Raw genomic sequence first — 25,315 nt, 5'->3', positions numbered from 1 at the left:
TACCTATGTTATTTGGAATTCAAAATCATATTTTAAGAATGTTTTTCATCTAAGGATTGTACCCTCGGTGGACCTGTATTTCATATGTACGATGAAAGGAAATACCATACTCAAAGTCCTGTGTGCAAACCCTTTCTTATTTGTCTCTGTCCTGGTGGACAAACGTGTGTCCAATGCCATGTGGACACTCCTGAGTCTTTTGTCTAAGATGTCCAACTGTATTGACCGATGCAGGATTATGGTGGATGTAAGAGGAGGGAGATTTGCACGTGTGTTTGGCGTGTGTTTTCACCTTTAGATGAAATGAGGCTGAATGCTAAGTATGGAATATAATAAACTCATTGATTTTAGATCAAAGTTACTGTGTGGCGAGTTCACACCATCAGTGGCTAGCTGACAGATAGGTTTCTACCATGGTTCGCACCACTGCCCCCTAGAGCAGATGTTAGGGATTGAGTTCTATACTTTTACAATTCATGCATCGAAACCCTAACCTTCAGAAGTTCAGAATGTGATTTCATCTGGAAATAATCTTCGCAGATGTAATTAGCAAGATGTAGGTCATGTGGGCAGATGCTAATCCTTTATGACTGGTATCCCCATAAAAAGTGGGCAATGTGGTCACAGAGACACAAATACAGAGAGAAGGCCATGAGAAGATTAGGGCAGACATTGGGGCGAGGATTATGCCAACAACACCAAGGATTGCCAGCAAACACAAGAAATTAGGCAAGGCGTGTGGAACAGATATTTTCTCATTGTCTTAGAAGAAACCAATTCTGCCAACACCTTGATCTTGCAGTTTGTCTCCAGGCCTGTGAGACAATAAATCTCCATTGTTTTAAGCTACCCAGTTGGTGGTGCTTTGCTACAGCTCCCCTACCAAACTAATAGAGTAGATAATTGAAATTGGATTGAACAACCCAACTTTTGTGGCTCAGAGCCTGGTGGTTGGTGAGAAAGCTTTGTCTTGTCACAGACTCCGGAAGGAATCTGTAATTTCTCCTTTATGATAAGCCTTCACAATTAGACACCTGTACTAAGTGTTCATGTAAGATTGTTTCATGGTACGGATCACATGGACATATTTCTCACCTTGTAGAAGGTGCTTGTCTTTCAAAGTCAAAGCCTGACAGCTTTCCATCCGACGGGCACTGTTGTGATAACAAGACAATGCCAGCGTTGGTGGTCAAGTTCCTGCCCACTTCCTAATGGTCGAACCAGTAGCTGAAGTGTTCAGCCGTGCCTTCTGGTACGATCGTAGGTGAGGCAAGTTGCTTTTCTTCCTTTCTTTTTTCTGGTAAAACAGCATTACCTTCGAGGGTGAAATGAAATGTAGTTGTTTCTTTAGCAGTTGAGTTGAAAACGTCTGTGCGTTTTCCGGAGGAAAGTGCACCACACCAGCAGGGTGAGGGTGTGGATGATTACAGACAGCTGTGCCTGGCACCTAGCAGGCTGCGGCAAATGCTTCTAGACTCATCCAGGGATGAGAATACGTTCACTTTCCATGAAAGAATTACTTAAGTGATGGCCTTGGGGGGGGGGGGGGGTGGAGACAAGAGGTGGTGGGTGGTGATATTCATTAAAGTTATTTGAAAATTAACTCCTTGAAAGGCATTCTCATATACTAATACTTCTCCCAAGTTGTTTAGCTTCTTTCTTAGGCATACCTGATGATAATCTAGGGAAACAGAGCCATCCTTGTGTCTGTTTAGCATTTGAAGGAACTGAAATGTGGAAATGAATGAACAACTCATAGAGGCACGCCCCCCTCCCCCACCCTAAAGTTCAATTCAAATATAATTGAAACTAACATTTCCCGAAGAAGGTATCTTGGACATTTGAATAAGCCAATGAAAACTTGGCACTTTTGTCTATGTTTAACAAACTTGTCAAGCACAGTTTTGGTTGCTTGAGGGTTGTGGAGGGTAAAGAAGGCTGCTATAGCCCTGGACTGTTCCTTCCTTAAAGGAAGACTTTACAACTTGTGTGGGGTTGGGGGAGAAGATGGCACTCTCTACCCAGGGAGGTGAATTCCATCTGGTCCTCAAACGAGAGACCATTGGAGAACGGACTCTGTTACATCATTGCTCACTCGAGGGTTACCAGTTTGGGGACCAGTTGCAACTTTCAAGGTTCTATAGCATGTATTTGGCTGAGTGCATGTCTTATATTCCATATTAGGCTTTTCATTTTTAGAGCAAAAATTCTAATTCATCCTCAAATGTGCCTATTCCATCTCTTTTTGTAGTTAGTGTATTTTTTTAATGTTGATTTATTTTGAGAGAGAGAGAGAGCACGAGCCAGGGAGGGGCAGAGAGAGAGGGAGATAGAGAATTCCAAGCAGGCTCAGTGCTGTCAGTGCAGAGCCCGACACGGGGCTCGATCCCATAAACCGATGAGATCATGACTTAAACTGAAATCAAGAGTCGAATGGTTTACCAGTTGAGCCACCCGGGTGCCCCTATAGTTAGGGGATTTTTCAGGAAAGAGCCTCCAGCCCCAACTTCTCCAACTGCCAACTCCTTATCTCTTATTTGGAAACCACTGCAGTCTGGATCCCCTGGAGGGCATTTGGGGAACAATTTTCCCTTCTCACGATGGCACCAAACCTTGGCACCAAACCTTCCGTTGGAAGGTGTCGAGGGAGGAGGAGAAAGCCTTTCCAACAGCGAAACGAACCAGGATAAAGAGAAAAAAAGAGAACTGATGACCCACGTACCTCAATATCTGTCACTTACCTGAGCAGAACCAGACAGCATGTTCCGAGATGAAAGCCAGCCCTAAAGCCGAAAGAACAGGAGGGCAGGGGAAGAAGCTCGGAGGAGAGGACAGAAGCCGAACAAAGTGAAGCGATGCAAAATAAATTAAAATAAAGCCCAGTGGAGGGGTACAGGAGTGGTGTCAGACCCACAGTGGACACGATGATTCCTGCAGGCTGACCGAGAACGGCAGGCTGCGATGGTGGCCAAGAGCTATTGCCAGGTCTGGGTGAAAGGGAACCTGAACCACTTTGCTGTGTAGAAACTCACCCGCCTATGCATCTTGGCCCAGGGGGAGCTGATTAGGTTACAGCCTGAGAAAATACTCGCTCGTAATTATGATCTCTAGCTATCCGGAAGGTTTGCTTGTCTGTTTTACTAAAGAAGTAAAAGAAGTTTGCGATACGTGAAGCGTTTCATCTAAAAGCTAAAGTTTTGGCGAAAGGGTTAAATTCAATGGTCGGTGACTGTGTTCTATGAAGCCATCGATTCCTCGAAGTGCTGGAAAATTGATGTGAAAACGACATTTTACCTTACTGTTGACGTAAAAGGATTGGAAATGAAACGTCAAAGGAAAAAAGACCCTGGCCTTGAAATTATTGTCAGTGAAGTGGGGGCAATTAGGGAGACATACACATTTTAGAACGAAAGGAATAATAATAAAGACGACCCGAAACACACACGCACGTATACATACATGCTCAGCTACACACAGGTGCACACACATACTCCTACACGCCTCTACGCACCCACACAGGCACACTCATGCACTCACACGTTCACACACACTTTCATACACATGCTCACTTTTACATACACATACACACACACACACACACACACACACACACACACACTCTTGATCAAAGCTCTCCTGTTTCCTTTTATTCTGCCCCCTCCCCTGCCGTTTGACAGAAAGGCCCGCCTTCGTTACCCTTCCTGTTTCAGGATTTCTAAGTATGAAATCTACCCGGAAGGTAGGAGAAAAGTCAGCTTGGGGAACGTCACGAAAATCCTTAGCAGAACAGAGGTTCCGAGAAGGCTCCTTTATCTGATACACCTACCGCGTGACTCCCTCCACACTCCCTCCCCTCTCCCCCCACTTCACATTGGCCTCAAGCGCACATTTCCGGGGCTTCTGGGCTCCCGCATTATTGACAAGCAGGCCCTTCCCCCATCCCCTCGGGGGACACCGCAGGAGTCTGCGGTGAGCCACCACTTTAGCAAGGGGAAGTCAGGGAGTAAGAATCTGTTATTTCATCATCTCAGCGGCCGAGTGCCCGCCTCCCTACCTGTTTACTAACTAAGTGGGCACCACTAAAAACTCCCTAGAACAGGAAGTCTAGGATCTGATGTTCACCATCTTCTCGTCTCTGTTTCCTTTGGACGCAGAGATTGCTTCGAAGGAGCCAGAGAAGCTGCATGGGATGAAGGCCTGCGGTGAGGCCGGATGGAGATCACCTAGGGCCCCCCGGCCCCCCCCCCCCCGCCAACCCACGCTTGGCTTCTTACTTTTAAAACACAGGCTTGTAAAGCACATGCCTGGTTTGCCCAAACGTCGGAGGAACAGATAAACATTTAGACGGTGGACTGATAAGATCTCGGAAATGATAATTCCTGGAGCTCAGAGGGAGCTCTGTGTGCGGCTCTCTGGCATTTGTTTATTTGTGTGTGTGAGGGTTTTACAAGCGAATCCCAGGTGGAAGAATAATAGTGATCCCTGTGGCACCAGCGGCTGACTGGGGGCATTTTGTGGGCTAGTAGCTTCTTTCAGCTGTAATTGCTCTGTGAACGTTCCTTTGCAAATTTTGAAACAAGTGCTAGAAGCAGCCAAGTAAAGTTTTCTGTCTCTCTCTCTCTTTTTTTTTCCCCAAAGAGTTAAAATGAGCCAACTTTAGAGCTCGTTTTGAAAACTGCTTTCTCACGCTTTCTTAGGGATTGAGAGTGAAGGAAATTGAGTATCATCTGCATTGGACCTTTGGATGTGGGTGAGAGCAAAAGCCAAGCCCTGGGTTATTTTAATTGAGCAAGACAGAGAAGGAGATTTAGAAAATTCAGGTCCTAAAGGGTCCCTGGGGTCACATGTTGTAAGGTTCCTCCCATTGTCCTTGAGGAATCTGAGACCCCCGGTGCCAATAACCCGGGTTTCTTGAATCTGAGTCATCTGCTGCAGGTGTTGAGAGCCTGGGGGTGGAAGAGGATGAAGTTACATGGGTTCAGGCCACGGTGTCAGTGGGGGAGATTTTGGAGGAGCAGGGCAGGTGAGCCGTCAGAAATGCCTTGCAAGGAGTCGACGTCATAGTCGGGGAGATGGAGACAGATTCCTCCCAGGCCACTTCCCGACAAATCTGCCATTCCTCTTCCTGAGTTAGAGGGAGGAAAAATGTGCTATTTTCTAAGGTGACTAAGGTGGGTGCTCAGCTTAGCAGACCTGCCCCGGTTTTATCGTTACTTACCAGACCACCCAAGGCCCTGCCCGCATTATTGGAAAAGACCCAGAAGGTCATTCTGGGCTATGAATTTTTCCACTGCTGGTCTCAGAGCTCTGGGTGTGCGTGGAGGCAGAAGGCGAAGAAGGCTGAATCTTCATCGTGCCTCTACCAAAGCTGTTATGTTTTAGATTTTCTGTATTAGAATTCTCAGTAAGGTTTCCTTTGGGGAGAAGAAGGGAGTTCTGTCCATTAACAAAATGTTTGAAAAGTGACTCGTCTAATCGCTTCTCATTTTACCAGTGAGGAAACCGACACCCAGAAGGTTAATTAGCTAACGTGGGATTCCACGGTTAATGGTGCAGATTAAGTTACAACTCTAATCTTTTGACCACCGGGATACTGGTGGTGATTGCAAAGGGGGTCCCGGACGCAGAGAGGACTCTACATGTTGCATGTACTACCTAGAATTCTCCTTTAAAGTACTGATGTTTCCGTGGCAAGAGTCACCCATATCTGTGGGTCACATCTGTTTAATAGCAACATAGTTACATGTGGGTTGGATGATGTTGATAAATTCTTTTTTTTCTCATATTATCATCATATGATAATTCTGAAGACCCGTTTTGCTTCTTATGTGAAAAAGACACCAAGGTAAAATTTCTTGGTTTTTTTTTTAATTTTTTTTCAACGTTTTATTTATTTTTGGGACAGAGAGAGACAGAGCATGAACAGGGGAGGGGCAGAGAGAGAGGGAGACACAGAATCGGAAACAGGCTCCAGGCTCTGAGCTGTCAGCCCAGAGCCTGACGCGGGGCTCGAACTCACGGACCGCGAGATCGTGACCTGGCTGAAGTCGGACGCTTAACCGACTGCGCCACCCAGGCGCCCCAAAATTTCTTGTTTTAAATAATTGATCGATAACTAAAATGTTAACCAAGTGGTGAGCCTCCTGATATTTTGCAGAACCCGTCCCACCCCCAGAAACAGAAATAATTATGTTTGTGGACTTTTAAGGCTTATAGGAATGTTTGCTTGCTCCCATTTTCCCTTCCCTCTTTCAGCTCGAAAGTTCAGCTTTATTTGATCCACTTTATTCAACTTTTAAATATTGTCTGTCATCACCGTGCGGTAACAGCGCAGTGTTTATCTTTCGTAAGAGAATACAAGGTAATCTCTATCCAGAGGAGAATAATAGCTAAAGGTATTGGCAGACTAATAGAAAGCTGTTGTAGGAAAAATTGAAATGTGGACCTAAGTGCTATTTTCCAGTTTCTGTAGAGTCGGTTCTCAACAGTTTGTGGAAAGCATCCTCAAGGCTTGAACTAGAGGCTGTCTTCCTAACATCACCTTAGGTGTTACAGTTACATACGGGAGCAAATCCAGCTCCCTGCCTTAGGACCTGTAGGCTAGAGTTTTACAAAGGATGTTCTGGGAACCTGGAGGAAGAACAAATAAACGAGACGCGGCAGGTGGGGCACAGAAAGGGTTCTAACAGCAATACTTGCTTTCAGAGAGGTTTTGGGGGACTGAGCAGGAGTAAACCAAAGGAGAAAAAGCAGGGTGGAAAGTACACCACCACCTAAGAAGTTTGAAGCTACGTGGGAAACGTAAGTCTTTTGCGATGCCTGCAAAGAAAAAAGCCTACTTGCGCACGTGAAGAAGGAAGAAAGAGGAGCAGGCAGAGAGCTCTGTGAGCCAAGATGAGAGTTTAAACTAGGTTCTAAAATCTAGGGCCAAACAGTGAAGAAGTTCACGCCTAGGGGTGGTGGAAACCAAAGGCCAATTAAAGTCAAAGATTTTGAGACAAAGATAAAGCCCTATGGTTGTCATGAAATGGGGTGGCTAAGTTGGGTTTAGGGAGAAAAATTTTTGCGGTGGAAGAGATCAAGGGTATTAAGTGTTCAATACCAGGTACAAGATCAATCGCCTGTCATCAGACATGGATGTCATACACAGTGTTTTTGGGAGTAGAGGTAGAAAAGAAAGATGGGGGGCGCCTGGGTGGCGCAGTCGGTTAAGCGTCCGACTTCAGCCAGGTCACGATCTCGCGGTCCGTGAGTTCGAGCCTCGCGTCGGGCTCTGGGCTGACGGCTCAGAGCCTGGAGCCTGTTTCCGATTCTGTGTCTCCCTCTCTCTCTGCCCCTCCCCTGTTCATGCTCTGTCTCTTTCTGTCCCAAAAATAAATAAACGTTGAAAAAAAAATTAAAAAAAAAAAAAAGAATTAAAAAAAAAAAAAAAAGAAAGATGGCAGCTAGAAATTCAAACTCTCAACCGCTAACAGAGGGAGGCAGGGATGTGATGAAGAACTTGATGAGGCTAATCTGTTTTTATTTCCAGGTTGGGGAGGTGTGATTGGGAAGAGAAATAGGAAGGTGGCAGGGAGACTCTCTGTCTTGTAAATTCTGTGTACATGGAGGTGGAGGGGGAGGGCCCCGTTGATTCCTCTTGAGAGTTAAGGGGTGAGTTATGTCCGAGTTTAAGGGAAAAGTGTCCATGAATTTTCCATATGATGATCCTGACAATACCAGGTGAGTAAGCTGCTCAGTAAATGGCTACTAAACGTTGAGTAAAGAGCTGTGACTGTTCTCTGGAGAAATGGATCCTGATGATGCCACATCTTTGGCCCCTTTCCTGGAGTACTGAGATATTTGCAGTGTTATTACATGTTAATATCTCCAGTCCTAGCAGGGAAGGTTTATTGCCATCAATTTGCCTTCAAGCACAGTGCAGCTGCATTTCCTGATTTCAAGGGCATTCCCTCAGTTACCCATAGTTACCGAGTGCTGTTGTGTGTTCCGTGCTGGAGGTACAAAAGGGAATACATTAGGAACTTTTCCCTCTTCTCATGGAAACCTCCTCTGTTCAAGTAGGTGTGGAGTGTTAGGAAGATTTTTTTTTTTTTAATGCTTAACTTACATTTCTCCTTTAAAAACCAACAACAAAAATAAGCCACTCTTTAGAGCAACATTATAGTACATTATCTTAAAAGAAGAAGGTGTACTGCTAGGTACAAATAAATCGATATCTGTGTGTGACCATTAATTGTTAACCACTGTCAGCCACTGCTTCATCTAACCTGTACTTACTTCCTGTTCTTGAATCCTAGAATGTATTAGATGTTTTAGAAGCATTGTCATTGATCCCTGAGGAATATGGCACTCGTTGTCCCCGAATTACTTTGTTCGGTTGTTGCGTTTTCTTCTTATGTATTTCTTAGATGTTTCATACAACTAACAATTTGTCTTTACTCATCTTCCTGTGTTTTCTTTTTGGGTCTCATATTTCTTTACAAATGGTCTTTAGTCACTATTCAGGCTAATCCCTGTTGTGGTATTGAATACCACTATGACTCCTGGCAGAGGTGTATAATTTTTCCCTTTTGGAAGAGGAAGAGAATTTTACGCATTCCAAGAAGAAATTGAGCTCATTAGCTGTGTACCTTTTTGACAGTTTGCATTAATTTCCTTCACCGCCACAAACAGTCTGAGTTGGAATGAGAAAAAGTTCAGGTTACACCCCAAATTACTTTGGTTAAGGGTTATCCATTTCCTCTAACAAATTTTAAAAGTAACAATGAAAAAATGTGACCAGTTTTAACAATAAAGCTAAAAATGGCTTTAATTGCAGGTTTAGTAAAACTCCAGTGACTGTTACAAATTCTGTGAAGACCCGTAAGACTAAAATTATGATTATTACATTTGTAGTTTTATTATTTTTAAACACAGGTACAAAGTCTAAGGCACATTTTTAAAAAAAATTTTTTTTAACGTTTATTTATTTTTGAGACAGAGAGAGACAGAGCATGAATGGGGGAGGGGCAGAGAGAGAGGGAGACACAGAATCCGAAGCAGGCTCCAGGCTCAGAGCCGTCAGCCCAGAGCCCGACGCCGGGCTCGAACTCGCGGACCGCGAGATCGTGACCTGAGCTGAAGTCGGACGCTTAACCGACTGAGCCACCCAGGCACCCCAGTCTAAGGCACATTTAAGAGTAATTTTTTTGTTAGTAAGTTCAGTTTTTTTTTTTTTAATTTCTTTTTTCAACGTTTATTTATTTTTGGGACAGAGAGAGACAGAGCATGAACGGGGGAGGGGCAGAGAGAGAGGGAGACACAGAATCGGAAACAGGCTCCAGGCTCCGAGCCATCAGCCCAGAGCCTGAAGCGGGGCTCGAACTCCCGGACCGCGAGATCGTGACCTGGCTGAAGTCGGACGCTTAACCGACTGCGCCACCCAGGCGCCCCGCAAATTCAGTTTTAAAATAATCTTAAAATACCGCATTCTTTCTGAGCGATCAAAGGTAGGAAGCTCCCTTTGATCGTATCTACTTTGTTCCACTAAACTTCCAGAAGGGCAGAAGGATCCCAACTATTTTATGTGACTGTATGTATACATGTATAGATCGCAAATTAACATAATCACATAAATTAACACAATTAAATCACATTTATGACAAGATGTATCCTTGATGGGCACTGTTACTTGAGTATCAAGCAATTGAATCATTCTCCCTCCTTCCTTGAGAAGTTCTTGAGGATTGAAAAATGATTACCCTTGCTGCGAAGGTAACCATGTGACAGAATGATGTGTTCTGGCCAATGAGATGTTAGAATTCCACTTGGGAGCCTCTAGGAAAGAGTTTGCTTTCCCGGGAAAACGTCAAGTGCGAGAGGAGAGCTCCTGGGTTCTGTCCTTTCTATCTTCCTGCCCTGAAGGTGGTTATGTGGGAAAAGGATAGTTGGACCTATGGCAGCCATCTTTATTAGGATCGTGAGACAAAACACCCAAGGCCTAAAGGTCATCCTATTTAGGATGATGGAAGATGGAGAAAGGATCTTAAAGGGTAGAAGGAAAGATAGGAAAAAGAAATGAACCTAGTTCTCCGAGGATCATTTCGTTACCTTTGTTGCCAAATTTGGAACTACTTACTTCTGGTTTCATCATCTGTGAGGTAATTGCTTAAACTTCTACTGGCAGCTGAATTCTAACTGATACATTTTAACATTTTTCTGACTCATTCCCAGGCTCACATTTGATTAGTAAGTAATGGCAGATATTTAAACCCAGGTTTTTCGATTCAAAGCCCAGTGTTTTCCTGGCTCTGCTGTCTTTCCACATGGTTATAATTTGGGAAATAAATACATACACTGTGAAGTAATAACATACGTTACCCATTATGAAGACTTGTCCTCCTCTTATTTAAAGCCCTATTTCTCTCATAACCCTCTGGACTGCTCTCTCATGGTTTGTCCAACAAGTTCTGGGAATGAATTTCCCTGTATTACCCTCTGTTTCCCTTATCATTGAATGTTTGTTTACCTCACTATAACTTCAGACAAGTTACTGATCATCAAATTTGTTTTCCTGCTCTTTATAAGAGGATAATTTATATTAACCTTTTGCATATTTCGCGGTCTTGTTGAGTGGGAAGGGGCTCAGGGGTATGGGGCTCAGTTTATTACCGACATTCTAATTTTTGCTTGCTCGTGGTTGCTATACGGGTGTTTAAATCTTTATAGAAATTAGATACTGAATAAAGGCCCATAATGACACAATACATTTTCACCTGCCTTTGTCTGTAAAGCAATGGGTGTGCTTAACATTTTTATTCAATTTTTAGTGGTGAAAGCCTGGTCCATCATTTTCCTTAGTTGGTTTATCTCTTTTTAGACCTTTTTAAAAGATCTATATGTGGATATTTGGTATACATATAACTGAGATCTAATCATAGCATTATGTATGTACTCCGAGAAACCACAGAAATTCTCCAGTCAGAGCATATAACTAACACTGGGAACTATGATTAGTCTCTTAAGAATGTGGCCTTAAATGAGCAGGCCCTCTCAATACACTATAAAACCGGGTTATAAGGGACCAGAGGTTGCATTGATACTCATTAAGGGAAAAATGACTCCTAGGCTAGTGAGACTCAACTCTCCGAGTTAATTAAATGTACCAATATATTTAAAGAAAATGTATCCAACGGGTGGATTGAGAAGCCACAGAACCAGAAAAAGGAGAAATCTAGAGATCTTTGTGCTGTTCCACCAAGACTTGTCTGAGAGAGACGATGTTCTGAACCGCTCTACTTCCAAAAGCAGCAGTCTTACTGTTATTGTTTTTATTATGAATCTCTGACACGTATGGGCTGTTTCAGTATAGCTACTGGACCCATTTATGTAATTGAATCCTCATAAAAACTGAAGGATGTAAGCACTACCATTATCCTTATTTTATAGATGAGGATATGAAAGCTGAAGGAGGCCAAATTATTTAGGTTCACACAGCTCGTGAATGGCGGCGTTAGGATCTGAATTTAGTCTACAGAACCTGTGTGCGTAGCCACAATTCGGTGAGTTTATAATGACAAAAGGGCGCTCTGGCCTGAGTTTTGCAGAAAGCAAGCAATCTGAGGATTAGACGTCTGCGACTTGTCCAACCGTATATGTGAGAATTCGGGCAGTAATTCAAAGTCTCTCGAATCTTGCGTTGATGTATTTCCAGCATAACAGGATGCTTCTCCGTGAGGAAATCGTTCAGGAATCGACCAGTGAAGGTGAGACTGCCTTCAGCGCTGGGGCAACACTGGAAGCCTGTGCTCTTTGGAAGGAAGTAGATACGCATAGCTCTCACGCACGTGGACGTGGATTTAAATGTATGTGTGTGTTTACGTGTGGAGTCAGTCCTCATTATTTGTGGATTCCGTGTTCGTGAATTTTCCCACTTGCTCAAATTTGTCACCTCCACATCAATACTCATGGTACCTTTGTGGCCATTTGCAGACATGCACAGAGTGGAAGAACCTTTGGATCACCTGGTACCCGTGTTCCCAGTGAGTTTGGACAAAGTGACCCTCTGGCTTCTTGTTTTAGCTTTCATGATGTAAAGAAGTATCCTTTTCTCGATATACTTAATGCCACATTTTTTACACTTCGGTGCTGCTTTGGGTGACTTTGTTATTTAGAATGGTCCCCAAGTGTAGTGCTAAAGTCTTTCCTAAGTGCAAGGAGGCTGCAACATGTCTTAAGAAGAAAAAAAAAAAACATGTTAAATATACTTTGTTTACAGTGCTGTTGGCTGTGAGTTTAATGTTAATGAATCAATGATATATATATATATATATATATACACATACATATATATACATATGTATTAATGTTTATTTATTTATTTTTGAAGGAGAATGAGAAGGAGAGGGAGGGGAAGAGAGAGAGGAAGAGAGAGAATCCCAAGCTGTCGGCACAGAGCCTGGTGAGGGGCTTGAACTCACTAACAGTGAAATCATGACCTGAGTCGAAATCAAGAGTTGGACGCTTCACAGACTGAGGCACGCAGGCACCCCTGAATCAATGACATATATTAAACAGAAACAAGGCTGTGTGTTGACCAGTTGATGAAAATGTGAGCCGATGCTTGAAGGAACTTAAAGCCCTATTTCCTCCAGGAGCCGTGGTTCAGTATTTGCTAATTTGGTGTTTGTGGTGACTTTAGAGAATATAAGAACTATGGATAATGAGAATCAATTGTGTGTGTATATATATATACATATATATATATGCGAGATGGATAGATATAGATAGCTACAACATGTCTATATCTAGATAGGAACACAAAGATATGCATGTCTGTCTCTCTCTTTATACAGATATAAATATATAAAGATATGAGCAGCTATCAATATAATAAACCCTCAATTAACATGCTGGCTATCATTATCTAGTATCTGACTAGGATTGCTCTCCAAACCGCAGTCACTCCTGGGAATGATGATGATGAGTTTTCTGGCGCTAAGTAGCACTTCTCCATAGTATGGAAGGAACAGTAATAAACAAAGCCAAGTCCTGACTCTCACGGGACTTACATTATAATATAAGCTAAAATACCAGTAACTAGAAAGTACTCACCAGTTTTTGAACGGCCTAAAAATCTTCAGGAACAAGTGAAAGTTGGAGGAAGAAAGAGCATAGTTCAAAGTTCAGTAGCTATGTTAGACTAAACTGGACGAGTAAACACGGGAGTAAGGGGTAGGGGGTTTTTGTCATGACTTGTCCTTGTTCTGAAATGTAGTATTCTATGAATAGGTGTCTGGAGCTCTACATTAACAATGAGAATGCTATCGAATGCAGGAAACGAACACATGTTCTAGCTTTCGGGTCAATTAGTATGATATTCCTCTTTCCTTTCTAGGTTAAAGAAGCAGATCTGTTCTGATGCAATGCCAACTGAATACATGATCTGATTGTCCCAGTTATCCTGTGCCAAAAAAAGCAAGAACAGCCTTTCCAGCGTTCATTATGGAGTATTGAACATATTTAGTGTTAGAGTGCCTTAGAAACAAGCCACTATTCCAAGCTTTCTAAGCAATTTGAATCAGGCTGCCGAGCTTTGGAAAAAAAAAAAAACAACACTGCAGCCCAGTTTAGAGGATCAAAGTACTTGGAAAACATATATACTCTAGGCTATGTAAAAAATGCAGCACTCAAGCCAATATGAGCTGTACTCAGAGCGACGCAGAGGGGAACAATACGAGGGTAGATTTTAATTCCAAGAGGAGGGAAAGACAAGGGACAGTGTCATGAGCATTTGCAAGACAGGACAAAGATAAGTCCAGTTTGTCTCAATAAAATATGCATAGTTATGGAGAATTCTATGAGGGAGGGTCATTTAAGTGAGACCCAGAATGATCCACTAGATATCAAAGCCATATATGAGCCTTTGCTAGAATGGTGGCCACATAAGTCCAGTCCTAGAATTCCTCTGGGTAGTCTATCTGGACCATCAGACCACACCACCTCGATATCTGGTGTCTGGGTGAAGGATCTGGAAGAGAGAATCAGGACCCTGCTCCAGAACATACGGGCTAAGAGGTAGGAGAGGAAGCCTGTTTAAATGAAATCGGACCTCATATATAAACTGACTCAGCTATTTCTAAAGCCCCCATCTATCCCTAAAATACAAGAATTGTGAGAAAGAAATACGATATGCTTATTTCACAACAAGAGTCATTTTCTCAGCCGCAAAATTAAAAAGCACTGCCAGTATGCCTGCATCATATACTGTTCATGCTATTTCCTCCTCGAGATGCGGAATTGCTTCCTTTCATGTGGGGGAACTTTATTCCAGAGCTAACCAAATAACAAGGTAGAAGATGCATGCGTGTGGTGCCGTGAGCTATGGTGCTCACAATCCCTTCAAGAAAATCTGCGTCAGGAAGGAGGTTGGGGAAGCAGTTCATTCCTGCAGAAGGTAGGTGTCTTTTAACGGATAAGCCCTGCCCCGGGGGCTCACTGTCACCTGGAACAAGGTGTTCTCAGAGCTGGCTGTAGGCTGAGGTTCCTCCTGCCAAATCCCAAAGCCCGCGTCCTTCTCCGGTATGAGAACCGCAGCTCAGGCTGAGGGCTTGCCAAAATGGCTCTGCTCTCTCTCCCCTTCTCTTTATCCTTCAAAGGTGTCTCCCCTTCTTCCAGTCCCCCCAAATCCCTCCAGTGTCTAATGCTGTCTTTGCCGCTGCTTCTTGGAGATCGTGACGGAGACGTGTGAAAGAAAGGAAGGACTTCTTAGTCCCTAAGAACACAGAGACAAGAAAGGAATGATACGTGTATTTCTGACACTGGTCACCAGGTGCCCTCTGGGACCAAGGACCTGATGGAGCCTTCTAGAATTAAGTAGGAGGTGACACAGACCGGCCTCCCTTCTTGGACAGTGCCCAGGAGGGACAGATGAGCCACCTGATGTGGACTGGGGGTCGAGGACTCTGGCTTCATCTTGGAACACTAGCTGATTTGGGGTGAGAAGAAATAGACCGAGGTTCGCACAAGGAACCCACAGGCAGCTGTAGGTTTCTGCACGGAGAGCGAGGTGAGAAGACAGCTTTGTGGAGAAAGGCCAAGGTTGTACGCCTAGCTGCATGCTGAGTTTCTTTCACAATTTTCCATTCAGCGTTCAGAGTGTACTCCTGGGACCTCCTCTTTCTCTCAGAGCTGCCCTAAATGTTCATTTGGCAGCGCCTCTGGATGGAAATGCTGGGAATTTGCCTGGGAATATGCCTCTGCCCCCCGCCGTATGGGTAGATCAGGGCTTCAGGCATTTCTCTTGGCTTGTGGCTGGAAAAGACTCCATTTGAAAGGTGAAAGGAACAGAGGGATCATGGATATTACCGAAATGTAAGGCACACTGACTTTATCAAGTTTATAACCTATTGCCTGGAAATCTAGAAAATAATGATAAAACAATACAGGCTTTTCTGCCCTGGGAACTGGAGACAGACTGGTAGAAATCTTCCTTCCATGCTCTTCCTCCAGCCCACTTTTCTCTTAATGAGGAAAAGAGCTGGTTACCGAGGTGGTTGAGAGTCAGGTTCTACAGCGGCGAACATTTCACGGGTTATCTATCCTCAGGAATGGGCGGTACTTTGCAAATTCAGGAAGGAACCTAGATAGGAGTTCAGAGCTCTGGCTGTTACACAAACCTGCTGTGTCACTCTGAGCAAGGCGGCAAACGTCTCCCACCCTCGGGTCCTTTGTGGTCAGATGGATTAATCCATGATTCAGCGTGAGGGCTCCCCCCGCCATTTCCAGAATCCCGTGTTGGCTAAATTAAAAACGGACACACAGAATATGACAATACAGAAGCGTATCTGAGATCAGGGTCGCCTTCAGTAATCTGGCTGGCCATTTTTGTAGCACTGGCTTGTATTTTCATAACTATTTCCTTGGAAAACTCTTGCTTATGTTGAAGACTTGGTTGAGCACCTTTTGTAGACACAGAAGCTCATTATTCTCTACTTAATTCAGAGATTGATTACCAGGCATGTTTATCTTAAAAAAAAAAAAATCAAGCTTTACACAGAAGCTAGATTACCTATAAAAGAAGGAAGTTATCGGAATATGCCTCATAATTTTTCCAGGATTATGGTAATGTTATTCTTTGTTTTTCTACTTCCCCCAAATATTAGCTACTAAACAGAATATTAGATTAATTTTTTTAATTAAAAATTTACTTACAGAGTAAATAATATAAATCTCAGTATTTCGTAACGCTAAATAATAAACTTTCTTCCTTAATGCTAAATAATAAACTTTATTAGAAGAAAAGAAGGACCTAAGAAGGACAAGCAAGGAATGGCAACTATTGGGAATCCATAGTAAATATGGCAGGCTCATTGTTCAAGTTAAGTGAGTATGATTATTTGATAGCTATCTGTAGTTGTCATAAAATACCTTTTTCTCTGTATGCATTGCTGCTGGGATTGAAAGGGAAGTCTACAATTTTCTGCCCTTAATCTCTTTGTCAACCATTGGTAGCTGGTGAAAAAAAAAAAAAAAAAAAGAAGGAAGAAGAAGAAGAAGAAGAAGAAGAAGAAGAAGAAGAAGAAGAAAGAAAACAGAATCACTTAGGTTTGGCCATCCTACTGCCCCATTACCCTATCCACAAATTGCACTGAGGCCAGACAGATGGACAGCCAGCTGTAGCCACACAGGACCAGGGTCCCAAGGCCCCCCCACATGCGAAGCAGCCAGAATTGCAGGGGCCCGAAGCCGGCTTCTTTTGCCTCTGAACACCTCCGGGGTAGCTTTCTCTGGGCCAACATCTCTTCTAGGATGGGAATCATCCAGTAAGGACCGAATGTTTTGTCTCAAACCAGGAATGTTGCTAGAATCTGACTCTCTGCAACCAGCCAGGAACCTGTTTGCCACGGTTTACTTCTAACACGTGTCCTGTTCAGCAGCCACTTTGTAAAGAGGATACTCCAGTGATAGGAAAGGGGAGGGGGTTGGCATGGATGCCTTCCTACCCTCAAAGGAGGTGATGGTCTTTACCCAACGGGCTTGGGAATTTGGAACATCCTTTGTAGAGGAATACTCCTTTATGGGAGTACAGAAGACCGCCTTTACAAACAGGTACCAACAACAAGTACCTTTTCCTTCACAACTCAAGACAATTTTTGATTCCCATTTTCCAAGTTAATTGAACACAGAACTATCTTAATTGCTTATTCCGCTGGTTCTCAAAGTGTGATCCCTGGACCAGTAGCATCAGCATCACCTGGGAGCTTATCAGAAATCCAGATTCTGCCGCTGTATCCAGGACTTACTGGATGGGAGACCAGAGGCGAGGCCCAGAAATCTGTATTATAGCAAGCCCTCATGTAAATCTGCTGCGGGCTCAAGTCTGAGGACTGCTATTTTACTCCTCTTTTCATGTTTTTATAGGAATACTGGTATTTTCAAATTCATGTTGTTAAAAATTCATGTTTTCCAGTTAATATCTGCCAACCGTTCCTTCCTACAAGTGGCCCATGGGACCCTATGTTACATTTCTTATGTCATGGGCTTTAAAACTTCAAAAGGGTAGGTCTCTTTGGTCCTAGAGCCTACACCTCTGGCTTCAAGTCGTATATCCATGCCCTAATTTTTCTCTTGATTCACAGAAGTCTTTAGATTCGATCCAGGTTGATCACTTGATGGAACTTTACGTTTCTTTGGCTCATAAGATCTATAAATATATTTTCCTTCAGTTTCTTAAGACCATTGAACTTGATGGAATCTCAAGGTGTTTAAAAGTGTAAATTCTATTAAGTGATAAAATCTTTTAAATCTTGATGTGATTTTGTTTTCTTTTATGGTATTAATACTTTATATATTTGATGGATGTTTGAGATGATATCCAGTTGAAATTTGGATCTCTCACTTGTCTTTCCCTGACTTGCTGTCACAACTTATGAGACCATTCAAGCAACGCATGCACATACACATACACAAGGATTCATGCACAATTGAAAAAAAAAAAAAAGCTTAATTTGGTCTGTTTTGAGAGAGCGAGCACGAAAGAGTGGTCGTGTTTGAGTGGGGGAGGGGCAGAGAGAGACTCCCAAACAGACTCGACACTGTCAGCACAGAGCCCCACTGGGGGCTTGGTCTCACGAACCATGAGATCACGACCCGAGCCAAAATCAAGAGTTGGACACTTAACAGACTTAGCCCAGGCGTCCCTGAAAAATTTTAAGTTCACATGCGTTAGGGGCCTATTGTCCATTTTGTCTTCCCAAAAAGTGCAGTGGAAAGACAACGATTGAAATTTCTTTTATTCCTTTCAGAATTTTCTTGGAGAAGTAAATCAATATGAAGAATGGCAAGTAAAAAAAAAAAAGGAAATTTTTAACATTCACAATGGATTGTATTGGTAAGGGTCTCTCAATTGGAGAATGTTTGAAAAGTTATAGAGCTTGAAAAGAAAATTCTAGCTTCTATATCCAATTAATCGTTCACTCAACATTCATTAATCAAATAATTATTGAGCCCCTACTATGGGTCAGGCATGGTTTCAGGTAATTTGAAATACATGAGTGAACCAAATGAACTAATTCCATTAGTAATTTCTATGATATTCCAGAAGACACTAAACCTATAGAAAGGGGAAACAGTCGAGTAGGATAGTGGAGGAGAGAAGACAAAAGTAGTTCTAATTTTGAATAGGGTGGTCTGGGAAGGCTTCATGGAACCCAGGTAATTTGAGCAAAAAGTTGAAGGAGGTGAGGGATTTAGTTCTGCGGATACCCGGAGGAGAGGCTTCCTGACAGAGGGAGAAGTTAGAGCAAAAGTGCGGCTGAGGGCATCCACTGTGCTAGATCACGGGGATGAGGGAGAATTCTAATTGGGGTCACCTCAAGTAGGTCATGGTGACCATCTACAGGGGCTTTGGCTTTTCCTTGGAAGGAATTAGGGAGTCATTTCAGGGTATTGGACAGAAGCCTGACATGATCTGACATGTTTTCAAAGGGTCGTGTGTTTTGAGTACGTTTTGGGGGGGACTATATCAGATACATAGAGAGTCTATAATCTAGGTGAGAGATAATGGCTTGGATTAGTATTGCAGCAATGGGTGTGGTGAGCAGCGGTAAGGTACTAGATGATGTTTGAAGGTAGGTTCTAGAGCATTTTTGATGAATTAGAAGTGGGATGTGGTGTGTTTTATTTATATGAGAAATTTAGTTTGTTGGATTGCTTTTCAACTCTACTGAAGAAGTTTCTAGAATTGAGTCAGCATGTTCACTCTAAGAAAAAGATTCAAATTCTAGTGTATGCTATTAATTTGTCAGGGCTACCTTAACAAATGCCATAAACAGAGTGGCTTAAACAACAGAATTTAATTTTTCCACATTTTTAGATGCTAGACACTTGAGATCAAGGCGTCGTCAGGGAAGTTTCTTCTGAGGCCTCTCTCCTCAGCGTGTAGATCGCCTTCTCCTCTCTGTGTTTCACACGATCTTTCCTCCACAGGTGTCTGGGTACTAATCTCCTCTTTTAAGGACACCAGTCAGATGGGATTGGGAAGCACCCATATGACCCCATCTCTCCTTACTTTTTTAAAGTCCCTGTGTCTAAATATAGTCACATTCTGAGGAACCAAGGGTTAGGGCTTTCACATACGACGTTTGGGGGACACAATTCAGTCCCTAACAGTGTGCGATTGTACATTTTCCTCACACATGGTCATTTTACTCATGGTTGTGTATGGCACGGCCTTTGGGACACGCAACTTAGAAACACATCCGAAGGCCCTGATGAAATCTACTCAGATTTCACAGTGAGATCCTTTAAAATCAACTGAAGTTCAGTTTTTGGTGGTACTTGGAAGCATCTCGGTCTTGGATTGCAATGCCTCCATTTAAATAGAAGCAAGATACTTTTCATTTGTATGTGCTATTTGAGATACAGCTATAACTAGGAAGAATGTTGAGTTAGAGGTGAGTTTTAGGCATCTTATTTTTTTCTGATAAGATGGCTGTTTATTATTTTACTTTTAATTTTTTAGTGTATGTGCTGCCGAAGCGAGCACTAGTTTTCTTTTTTTTTTTTTTTAATCTTTATTTATATTTGAGAGAGAGAGACAGCCCTATATGGGGCTTGAACTCAGGAACAGTAAGATCGTGACCTGAGCTGAAGTCCCACGCTTAACCGGCTAAGCCACCCAGTTGCCTCCGTGTTTATTATTTGAAAAGTTTATTATTACTGTTTCGGAAGCACATACTCTGGCAGGGGAGAATCTCCTGTAATCTTGCCCGACGGTGTGTTCGAGGATTTAGATGGTACAGGAGTGAGCAGCTGCTGAAGTGTTCTACCTGCGGACATTTCAGAACCCCCAGAGCTTTAACCATGGGGGGCACTGCTGGGATTGCTCTGACCACCCGTAAACTGTGATATGTTTGGACTTTGGCCATGATTTCTTGGTCAGGTTGATGATTTCTGATTACCCAGCAAAAGCACCCCATCTCCGGCCTCTGCCAGGGGAGCAGTGTGGGTGGGGGGGTGGGGGTGGGGGAGGGGGAGGAGCCTCAGAAAGGTTCTGTTCCATCAGGGTTGGGGAGGGGGGCCAGCTCAGGGAAGCTTGATCCCTGCCGGCTGCCTCTGGCCCCACAGCCTTCCGGCTCCTGACGGGGAGAATTTGATGCCCTTCAAAATAGAGAGTATATTGATCTGTTTCCTAGGCAACAGACGCCAAAGCTCTGTCAGCTAAATGTGACTTCAGAAGGTTAAATATGGTTTTGGAGTGAACGGCCAGCCGCCCACAGATGTTTTCTAGGTGGCTTGAAATGCAGATACAGAGAGGGAAGAAGCTCCGGGTGGGTTTTTGTGTGTGTATATGTATCTCTCCAGGCAGAAGTCATGTCCTTTGTGTTTTATCTGGCTCTGCAGGGCTCTGTGTCTTCATGAGACGATGTCATCCCTCGAAAATTGGTGAAAATAGGAGGAAAACAGAAAATGTCAAAGAAAACAGTTCTCTTTACTCTTCTGAATTATATATATATATATATATATATATATATATATATATATATATGGTAATCAACAAGACGATCATTCTCCCATCATGCCCAAAAAAGGTAGGAGAGAGGGGGAGAGAGAGAGAGAGACAGACAGAAGGTATGAAGCCTTCAATAGTGGAAAGCAGAATTTAAACATCTTGGGATAAAAACACCAAGAATTTGGCAATATGTTACTAAGCGACAGATTTAGAAAGTTCTTTGTCATTTGATCTGCCTTTTTTCCTCCTCTTGCCTTTTATACATGTGGCCAGTAAAAACAGCTCTGTTGGTTTTCGTCTGGAGTCTGGTTTGGCGCTTTTGTCTTTTATGTGATGGTAAGCTGTGGGGTAGCTTGGATTTATATAGAAACTACCTCAGGGGAACACTTACAGTCTGCCCTTGGAATATTTTCCGCATTTCTGTTTAATAAAATTTGTGTGAGTATGGACCGGTTCGTGGCAAAGTGGATTTTGCTAATCATTTCAGCCTCAGAGAACCTGGGTTTGGGTCTTAAGGTTGGGATCTCCTAGCCCTTGACCAATGTCGTCTGTTGTCTCCTCTCTCTCAGCTCTGAATTTTCATATGCGGAAAGTGTTGGTGATCACGCGCCTTGAACTTTCACAGTGTTGTTTGGAGGGTTGTGTTGGAGAAGAACATGGGAAGCAGTGCTTCGCAAACTCAAAACCCTACCAAAGGTTGATTATTAATGTTGAAATATTTCCACATTTATTTGAACACTACTGTGCAGACTTAGAGCTCTCCTTAGCAATAACAGCGGGCATGGAAATGACGGGATGGTCCATTTTTTTTGGACGTAGACTATTAGCCTTGGAGACAAACTAAAAAAGGAGGGGAAACTTTTCTACATAAGCATAGGGGTAGTTACCTAAGAGCTAGGTCTTTGGTTTTTCAGGCTGCTATAATTGATTTATGCCCATTTTACTGCCTGGGTGAAGTTTGTGCGCCAATGTGACATTAGCACATGATTATATTATAAAAGCATGAGTTACCTAGGTAATTAAAGATTGTGAGATGGAAAAGTGAGGCTGACCCAGAGGTACCATTTTGTGGGATTAGTTTCCATTATGTTTCCCAGAATTGATTAGATACGGCACCCCACCCCCCACCCGCCCCTCTATAAAAGTAGCATGGGGCTACTTGGCTTAGGGAATGGTCTCTTCTGCTGGCTTTCGTTTTGGGGTCCAAGATGGAAAATGAAACACCGCATGTCGAGATGGACATCCCTCAGTGTTTGATTTGTCACCTGACACATGTGGAAGAGAATTCTGCTGATTTTTCTTTGGGGCACTCTGTCTTTATTAGAAGATGGCACAGGAAAAAAAATATTCTTTTCCATTCTGCCCAGTTCTGAGGATACTGTGGATTCTTAACAATCACGAAGTTATCTGTGACAGTGTGAATAGATTCTGCAAGTTATTTACTTCCTGGACGGATATGCAGCTTTTTCCAGATCCAGGTGTCAGGGAAGAAGAATTTACTCTGCCTTTCAACGTCCTTCTAGCTGAACTAAGAATCAAATTGACACGAGACAGAGTCCACACAGGGAAATCCACGCAGACATGGAAATTCCAAAGGCAGTGAGGCAACACAAAGCCTGTATGAGCTAAGGGAGGGGTGGAAGTCTAAGGATACAAATCAGAGAAAGATGTTTAGTGGGGAAGTGAGAGAGGAGGTGTTTGGAAAGCAAAGTTTGGCCTATTATGCAAATCAGTTTCTTAGGTAGAGGGAAGTCTCTGTTAAGAGCTCTCTTCCTGGTGCGAGCAGGCAGTTAGTTGAGGGGCAGGTTAAGAGCTTTTCCGGCATCCACTGGGTTTTGATGGTTTTTAATTCAAAATAATGTTATGCCAAGGTGGCCCATCTTGGGGTGGCTTGCCTTTGGTCCCTACACAGGGGAACAGAGTACTCTAAAAATCAGGAGAGCGGAGAAGTTATTTTGTGGATGAACGACATTAATTGCTGAGGTTGTAAGTAGAAGCAAATCAAGAAGTCAGTTCTTTTTTCTAGATAAGGCTGATTTATTTAATGTTTTCAAGTGTCTGAGAGTTCAAAAGTATCTTTGAATACACCCTGCGTTTCATCAGTTACGAGCTGTGACACTTGGGTCTCTTCATCTGCAAAGTGAGAGTAGGACTGTCGCAAAGTTTTCATAAATTACTACATTTAAAGTACCTTAAAATGTGCTGGGGCGTCATAAACACTCACTAAATGGCAGCTATTACACATTTCAGAAAAATGATGGAAGCAAGGAAAGCTCGTGTACTGAAGTTTTTGTGAAGGCCAAACAGCAACGCTGCATTCAGAGTCTCCTGTGTGGCATCTGTGTTGCGACATTTGGCACAATTATTATTGTACTCAAATTGCCGGAACAATGGATATTGTGCTAGGGGATCCCAGGCTTCAGTTTCATTGCATCACAGACTGCACTGTTATTTAAGGGGGGGATGATGAAAAGCAAGAGGGGAAAATAGTACTCATTCGTAACAACTGGACTTGACATTTCACGTATGTGTTGAGCAACACAGGCAATCCTCTTTAGCGAATTCAATTTCACGACACAGCCTGTGCCTTTAAATATATAGACATAACCCCTCTCATTATATACATATTACATTTATATATGTATATGTGTTATATGTGTGTGTGTGTGTGTGTGTGTGTGTGTGTGTGTGTGTGATGCCTTGCAGATAACCATGCCTCAGTGGCCTCTAACTGATGGATGGGCCATTGCTGGTGATGCCCCATAGCCTCCTATCAGATGCTTCTCTTTTTCTTCTAGTTTTACTTTTCCTCTCTCCCACCGACAGTTTCCTTGCCCCATAGTCCTTATTTTCTTTAATTTTTTTCTTCGCTCTGTCGTGTCTGAAGTCTGCCCAAAGCAGTCGCATCATCTGTCAGGTTTTCACCACCAACGTAGGGACAGACCTAAAGAGATTAGTAACCCTCGAGGAGAGTATGCTTTACTAAATAAAGGAAAGATAGCATCACGGGGCTTTTCTAAATGTTGGAATCATTGCATATACCTTTTGGGGGGAATTATTTGTGGCTCCCAGTCATGGCTGAGATTAGAGTTCTGTTGCAAAGTTGATCTTCTTTGCTCCTGGGATTTTTCCCGAGGGGATGGGAACACAGCTAGTGTAGTCCGATCTTGGTAAAGGACTCTGAAAGAAAGAAAGTAGCAGTTGGGTCACGTACCTGCTGCTCTGGGGTTGTTCATTTCTCTCCACTCTTTGGGGAAATGAGTGGAGATACTAACTGGTGTAATTGTGACCAAGCAAAGAAGGGCATAACTTGGAGCCAATGGTGGAAGAATCCATGTATAGGCTAGCATTTCTGAGTGTGCAAGGGTTGTTGTGGGTGAGGAAGAGTCATCCTGCCTTCGGCTGACTTCTCATTTCAGTGGACTCCGTGCCCAAGGAACATGTCATCTGTGTAGGTACAAATGGAGTGGAGGGAAAAGGAGACAGTTGCCAACGGGCCGGAACTAGCACTCAACCGGATGGACTTCTCCAAGTTTTGCTTTAATGGTGAATAAAACCATTGTGATTCCCTAGACATTGCCAGGGAAACCTTTTTCATGGCGATTGTACTTATAGTCCTTAGCCTGCGGTAATGTCGTAACGCACATTTCATTCTCTAGTGAGATTGGTAGCCTGTCCCTCATATGCGATTTCCTCAAGTTGGACAACTGCAAAGCCATATTTCCCCTATTCTTTCTTCTTTGGTCAAGGAGAATTTATGTGGCCTTTGAAGCTGAAGCCAGAGTCCCTCCTGTGTTGGCCTCAAGCTTCAACTGGCATTTCTGTCTCCTACAGAAACCTAAGACTTCCGTGGCAGGCAAATTCTTCCATTGTAATTTTTCTATCTCCCGTGATTCTTAAAAAGAAGTGGAAATTGGCCAAGCCATCAGAAAAACTCGGAGTTGGGGTACCTGGGCGGCTCAGTGGGTTAAGCATCCGACTTCAGCTCAGGTCACGATCTCATGGTTTGTGGGGTTGAGCTCCCCCTCGGGCTCTGGGCTGACGGCTCAGAGCCTGGAGCCTCCTTTAGGTTCTGTGTCTCCCTCTCTCCCTGCCCCTCTCTGGTTGTGCTCTGTGTCTCTCTTTGTCAAAAACAAATAAACATTACATAAATCAGTAAAATAAACTGAAAAGAAGAAAAACTCAGAGTCATCACTGTGATATTATCCTCTGTGATGCGCTTTTTAGGCCTGGGACGTGATGGTTGCCTACACCCCACCTCTGGCTTCAAGGCCTCCCCTAGAGCGTGTGGGATGCCGGCTAAAAAAATTTTTTTTTGGT

General features: G+C 43.2%; 1 long non-coding RNA gene across 3 annotated transcripts; it reads left to right on the top strand.

The window, feature by feature from the left end:
• The first annotated feature begins 9,428 nt into the window (after nt 1–9,428).
• Nucleotides 9,429–24,979, top strand: LOC123380441. 3 transcript variants are annotated; one of them, XR_006586201.1, is made up of 5 exons: nt 9,429–11,747; nt 11,974–12,081; nt 16,278–16,365; nt 18,288–18,373; nt 20,887–24,979. It is a non-coding gene; the product is annotated as an uncharacterized LOC123380441 (long non-coding RNA). The 3 variants fall into 3 exon arrangements; XR_006586200.1 differs by having other exon boundaries at nt 9,429–11,846; XR_006586195.1 differs by having other exon boundaries at nt 9,429–12,081.
• The last annotated feature ends 336 nt before the right edge of the window (nt 24,980–25,315 follow it).

The sequence above is a fragment of the Felis catus genome, chromosome A1 (genome assembly GCF_018350175.1).
Source record: "Felis catus isolate Fca126 chromosome A1, F.catus_Fca126_mat1.0, whole genome shotgun sequence".
Lineage (NCBI taxonomy): Eukaryota > Metazoa > Chordata > Mammalia > Carnivora > Felidae > Felis > Felis catus.
This window is presented reverse-complemented; position numbering and strand designations above follow the sequence as displayed.